We start from the raw sequence: 6,634 nt of genomic DNA, 5'->3' as shown, positions 1-6,634 counted from the left end.
AAGTCACCAACGTCTTCTGCTACAATTGAGAAGCCATGTCAAAGTTTTGCCATAAATGGACTACCAGAAGTAGATGTGTCTGATAATGGTACGGCATTTACGAGTGCTGAGTTTCAACGTTTTATCACCCTGAACAGCATCGCTGAAGTAAAAACTTCCCTGTACCACCGTTCCTCAAATAGACTGGCTGAAAGAGCAGTTCAAATATTCAAGTCACCCATGAAAATGTTAACTGGAGATTCCATAGCAACCGAGCTAGTACACTTCCTTTTCCATTATAGGACCAGCCCTCACACAATAACAGGTGTCACACCGATGGAGTTATTGATGCAACGCTGTCTCAGGACGAGATTGAGCTTAATAATGCTGAATTTAGGGGGGAAGGTGGAAAGGAGTCAGGGAAGTCAGAAAACTAGATACAACTGGCATAGTTGTGACAGGAAGTTTACCGTGGGAGAGACGGTATATGTGGAGAACTTTGGAGAAGGACCAAAATGGTTACTGGAAGAAATAAGTGCAATGACTGAACCTCCATCTTACCACATGAAGATGGAAGGCTGAGTCATATGAAGACATGTGGATCATCTAAGGAAGAGGGAAACAAATCACCAAGGGCAGCATTATCCCCCCGTTGGGGGGTTTGTGCAGGTGCGGGCTTGGTCGGAGGTGCGCCGCCATTTTACGTGAGTGGGCCAATTAAGGCCCACCCTACATGATGTCCGCTTGGAAGTGCTGTGCGCTCCCTGTACTGGCAGGGGGGGGATTCCCTGAGCCAAGAGTGCACTCTTCTGTGCGTGTGCGCATAAGAGCGCATAGATCTCTCTGAGGCAAAGTGCCGCCTCAGGGAGTTTGGTTGAAGTTATAAAAAATTTTTAAAGGTTAGAAAAGTTTTTCCTGACATGTCCCCTCATGTGACACTGTCACATGAGCTGGGACATGTCCATTACTTTTATTTAAAAATATTCTGAAAATTTTAAACCCCTCATGAAACCTCATCCCGCCTGTGGATGAGGTTTCATGCTTTCTCGGAAGGCCGCCTGGGCTCTTTGCCTGCCCGGAAACCTTAAGGTTGGATGGGCAGGTCCATTAATCATTTCAATTACTTTTTTAATGGCCTTAATAGGCCTTTGGCAGGTTGAAAATCTAAATGACATGGGGAGATGTCGGGACGTCACCCTGCATCATTTTACGCGTCGGCGAGTGGGCCCCGCCCCTGCTCGCCGTCCAGAAAAAACTGCCCCAAGAATGATGCCACCAGTGTTCACCACTGGGTCAGCGTCTCCTGTTGAAAGAACGCAACCTAGTACAGATGTGTCAGATGTGTCTGTTGCACCTGCAAGAGTTGAGGAAACAGATTTACAGGTGCCCACCAAAGAACCTGTTGTTCAGACAACTCCAGAAAAGGAGATTCCTGACAAAGCATCTGAAGTTGTAGAGCAAAAGGGTGCACAGATCTACACGCATAAGGAAACTCCCAGAAAGACTGTATTTGTAAATTACTTATCTGTGTAAATAATTTGCTATTTTGAGAAAATTATACTTGTAAATGTAAAATGTGTTTCTGAGTAATGGGGGAGGGATGTGGTTATGGTTTTATGTAATGTGCAGTATACCTCCAAGAAGGATGTTATAAAGGAAGATCACATGATCTTATGTAACCAATAGAGTATCAGCACGGACTACCTCTATAGTCAGTAGTCTGTCGTTAGTAGTCAGTAGTATGGAGATAGGGTTTGAGTTGAAAGCACACAACTGTAGCTGCTAAGTACCTTTGTAAATAAACAGAGTGTGTTCCACCTAAGAAGTGTCTGCTGATCAAATCCATCTATTGTATCAATTCAGCCCTCCCACAATAAGTGTGCAACTGGGATCCATAAGCCCCAACAAACTGGCGACTTGGATCCAACAGGCAGCATTCTAGCAGCCCTTCTGACAATCTTTATCCTTATCCTCAGAGGTAACAAATGTATTGTACCTATTGAGTAGGAACAATTTCTGTGAATCCTTGATCTCTATCGCCCCTCATTCTAAACATTATCGATCACACCAGCTCTTGCACCTTTCTATGGCGTGTGATCAAGTCCGGAGCAAACAGTCCAGGTAGTTCTTCTCCTTGTTCCACTCCCTGCTCCCACCCACGACCACCACCCCCTCCCTCCCCCTGCTAATGTGATTCAATTCACTCGGCAGAATCTGAACCAGAGAGATTCGAGGCAGAGATGACAATTGCAGATGCATTCATTTGGGATAGTCTCACTGCCCACAATCTCCTACTTACTGCAGTCTAAACACGGAGCTAGCTCTGCCATATATTGGGCTATGTTATTTTTATCCACTTTTCAATTTGTTGTATTTTTTCTACATGCTAAACAGTACTAATAGCACGCACTAGACATTAAACAAAAAATATCAGCACTTTTTGCCTGTAACTTATACAAGCCGCTACAAGAATTGGAGCCAAAAAAAAGCACAATCTTTCTGCCTCTGAAATGAGTTCCCACTTTCAGCAAATTTCCAACCTTTGCACTTTGTTTATGCTGCACCCCAGTTATGACCACTCTGTGTGACCACACATGACAGAAAAAGGGGCATAACTTTCAACCTACAACTGAAATGTAAAACCAGTGTTGTGACTCAGGAGCCTGTTAATGAGTTAGCTGATCCTAAATGAAATGAATGGAGAGGAAGCTCCGGAAGTTTTTGTGACAGGCACATGACCCACAATGGCAGTTTTATGGCTTGATGGCATGTCGGAAATTATCCTTCTCAAGTCCAAGCTTGTTGCTTCTTCCCAGATGAGAGAACACTTTAGATTTCTGGAACTCTGATAGACCTCCGACTCACCAATTGTAGACTGGAGGCGCTAAGAAGCAAGTGTCTAAATTGTATTACAAGGGGAGATGCAAGTAGATGAATATAACTCATTAAATGAATTAATAAAATCATTTACTTACATCCTCAAGTTAAATGTTAAAACTTGCCTTTTCTATGTACATGTTTAAAAATATGTTCTTTCTAATGGATTCAAATGTATTATTTTCAATAGATTGGGTGGAAATTTACACCGATGGGATTTTACAGTCTCAACAAAGTCAATGAACTTATGAATAGCTAGTCATATTTTATGGCCCTGCCCCCACCACAATGGGACTGTAAAATTCCACCTATTATTTCAATTTTGAAAAGACCAAACTTTAATGTGACTATTTTTCAAAATAGGTCACTGAGCTGTTAACATGCACTTAAAGTTCCTTAATAAAACAAACTTTAAAAATATTTAAAAGCTGGATCTTCCCTTTAAATGCCATTTTTAATATGCTGCCTCCCTCATGCCATTGGCTTCACCACCAACTTAATGTCATGGGGTTCACAGACAGTGGTACAGATGTTGACTGAGGATGGGCTGGATTTTATGAGCTACCCATGGTCAGGGATGAAGGTGAGCGGACCCTTAGAATAGCATGCCTTGCCATCAGTGACATGCCCGCTGCTGGCCCACTCACCCCTGCCCCCAATGCAATTTTGCGAGCGGCGGGGACGCGAAGGGCGGGTTGCCTGTCCATGGTCCAATTAGAGCCCTCGTGTGTGCAATTAATGCAAATGATATGTTGGCCTTTATTACAAGGGGATTGGAGTGCAAGAATAAGGAAGTCCTGCTACACTTGGTGAGACTACAACTGGAATACTGTGTGCAATTTTGGTCTCCGTCTTTCAGAAAGGATATACTTGCAGTGCAGGCCATACAGCAAAGGTTCACTAGATTGGTCCCTGGGATGAGAGGGTAGTCCAATGATCAGACGCTGAGTAAATTGTGTCTATAAACTCTAGAGTTTAGAGGAATGAGAGGTGATCTCTTAGAAATATGCAAGCATCCTGAAGGGATTTGAAAGGATAGTCGCTGAGAGGTTGTTCTCTTGTGGCAGGTGAATCTAGAACTCGAGGGCAGAATCTCAGGATAAGGGGACAACCATTTAGGGCTGAGATGAGGTCGAGAAATTTCTTCACTCAAAGGTTTGTGAACCTTTATGATTCTCCACCCCAGAGGGTTGTGGATGGCCCATCATTGAACATATTTAATATTGAAATAGACAGATATTTGGTCTCTCAAAGAATCAAGGGATATGGAGAGCAGGCGGGAAAATGGAGTTGAAGCTGACAATCCGGCATGATCATATGGAATGGAGAGGCAGGCTCGATGGGCTGTGCGGTCCTGCTCCTATTTCTTATGTTCTTCAAATTGAACACAGTAATGTAGGTGGGGCCTGACCAAGGCTGTATACAACTGAGGCAACACTCTCTCACTTTTGAAGTGCAAACTTCTTGAAATAAAGGCTTACATTCAGCAACCTTTTCAATCACTTTTATCTACCGGTGCACCAGCTTCTTGGGATTTGTGCACATGGACACCTATGTCCTTATCTACAGTGTAAGATGTTATACAGATGAGCAGACCACACAATATCAATATGGACATTGCTCTGTACAGAGAGGGGTATTTTTCCAAACAGGGACTCTGAGCCATAATACAATTATCTGGGACAGAATTTTACGCCCCGCGGGCAAGCGCATGCCCTACCTGATTGGGAGTAAAATAGTGCGTGATATTTCACTTGGCAGGTGCTTGCGGGTGCCGGAGCAGCGCCCGCCACTAATTAAGCGGCCACTTAAGGCCCTTAAGAGTCCAATTAAATGTGATTTTTCCGTGACTGTGCGATTTCCTGCTCGTCGCAAGGGCAAAACGGGCAGGAGGCCAGCCGACAGTTTCACAGACCTCATCCAAGAGCGGGATAAAGAGGGTCAGCAGTATTGCCAGTGTGAGTAGTGAGGAGTTTTGGAGATAGTTTGCTGCTGGTTACTTATTGGTACTTGGCAGCTTCATCTCTGTTCGTGGCATCATTCTTAGCATTTACAGGCTTCATTTCAGGACTTATTGCTGTCTGCAAGGCCCTCGGAGGATTCAGACTGTGTGGACCCTTCCAGATGTCAACAGCCTTCCCTTACCCTGGTAATGGGGATTGTGGTCTCCGCTGGAGGCATCTCCTCTGAGGAGGAAGAAAGGAGCAGAAGGGAGAGGAGGCCACATGTCCCTATGCAGCTTCCAGGGGAGGGCCCTGTGGGAGGAGAAGCGCAGGCGCAAGGGGTGTAGGCCAGCAAGTAGTCCAAGGCGGAAACGGCCACTATCCTGCTGCCAGAGTTTACAGGCGGCGATGCATATACCTCAATATGTCTGAGGTGCAATGCCGAAGGAAGCTCCGCCTCTCCAGGGAGACCGTGACCCCTATTTGTTAGATGATCAGGCCTGAGATCAGCTCCGACTGTGTGGGTGCACAGCTCATATCAATGGCCCTGAAGGTCACAGTGGCCCTCAACTTCTATGCCTCTGGCTGTTTCCAGGGCTCAGGGTGGATCTATGTGGAGTTTCCCAAGTAGCAGTCCACAATTGCGTCAAGTTGGTGACAGAAGCTCTGTTCAGGCAGTACTGACCTTTATTCTTTACCATACAGATGAGGCCAGCCAGCCTGTGTGAGCCAGAGGCTGGGTTCCTCCACATCCAGAGTGCCATCGGCTGCATACATGTGGGCATCAAGGCACCAGTGGGTCAGCCGGATGCCTTTGTCAACAGGAAGGGATTCCATTCCATGAATGTGCAGATAGTGTGTGACCACAAAGTGCAAATTCTGTGGGCAGAATTTTGCCCTTGATGGGCAGGCGGGCCCCACTGGCTCAGCGGCAGTCGGGCAGCCGATCGCCACCGCTAAAATGGGCCCTGCCGCCATTTTAAGTGGGTGGGCCAATTAAGCCCCACCCAGCAGGCCACCCAATGGGAAGGGCTATGCGCTTCCTGTGCGAGGGGGGAAGGATTCCCCAACTGCATGCACGCGAAAGAGCGCACATCTCCCTGAGACTAAGTGCTGTTTCAGGGAAATCGCTGAAAGTTTTATAAACTGAAAAAATAGAAAAATAAAAAAATTATTACCATGTCCCCCTCATGTGACAATGTCACACGAGATGGGGCATGTTAATAAATATCACATAAAATTTATTGAAGTTTCTTAAAACAGACATGAAACCTCATCCCGCCAGTGGATGAGGTTTCATGCTTTATCAGAAGCCCGCTGGGGCTCCTGGACTGCCCGCCAGCCTTAAGGTTGGACAGGCAAGTCTTTAATTGGCTTAATTATCCTGTCAAGGGCTTCAATTGGCCATTGACATGTTGGTGGGCAGACAGCTGATTTCACTGTCCGCCCACCTTCCTGCATATTTAAATGGGGCGGGATGACGTCGGGGGTTCCTCCCGGTGTCGTCCCGCATCATTTTCACATCGGCGAGCAGGCCCCGCCCCCAACTCGCCGACGGAAAAATTCTGGCCTGTAAGTCTGAGCAAGGTACTCTGGCAGCTCCCATGACGCTTACATCCTCAGACACTCCCAGGTGCCGAGGCCCTTTAGTGCTCCAGGCCAACTCGATGGATGGCTGCTGGGTGATAAGCGGTGGCTCATGACGTTGCTCCGCCACCCAAGAACAGAGTCAGAGCAGCGTTACAATAGGAGTCATGCCTCCACAAGAACGGTGGTAGAGAGGACCATAGGTCTTCTCAAGATGCACTTCCGATGCTTGGACCCTTCATGGGGAA

General features: G+C 46.4%; 1 long non-coding RNA gene across 1 annotated transcript in view; it reads right to left on the bottom strand.

The window, feature by feature from the left end:
• Positions 1-2,226: 2,226 nt before the first annotated feature.
• The window catches only part of LOC144682504 (uncharacterized), a 46,132-nt gene continuing 41,724 nt past the window's right edge, over positions 2,227-6,634 (bottom strand). The window contains exon 3 of the long non-coding RNA XR_013577059.1: positions 2,227-2,863. This is a non-coding gene — a long non-coding RNA (uncharacterized LOC144682504). The remainder of the gene's footprint in view (positions 2,864-6,634) is intronic.

Source organism: Cetorhinus maximus, chromosome 7 (genome assembly GCF_964194155.1).
Source record: "Cetorhinus maximus chromosome 7, sCetMax3.hap1.1, whole genome shotgun sequence".
Lineage (NCBI taxonomy): Eukaryota > Metazoa > Chordata > Chondrichthyes > Lamniformes > Cetorhinidae > Cetorhinus > Cetorhinus maximus.
The sequence above is the reverse complement of the archived record's forward strand: the minus strand, read 5'-3'. Positions and strand labels throughout refer to the sequence as shown.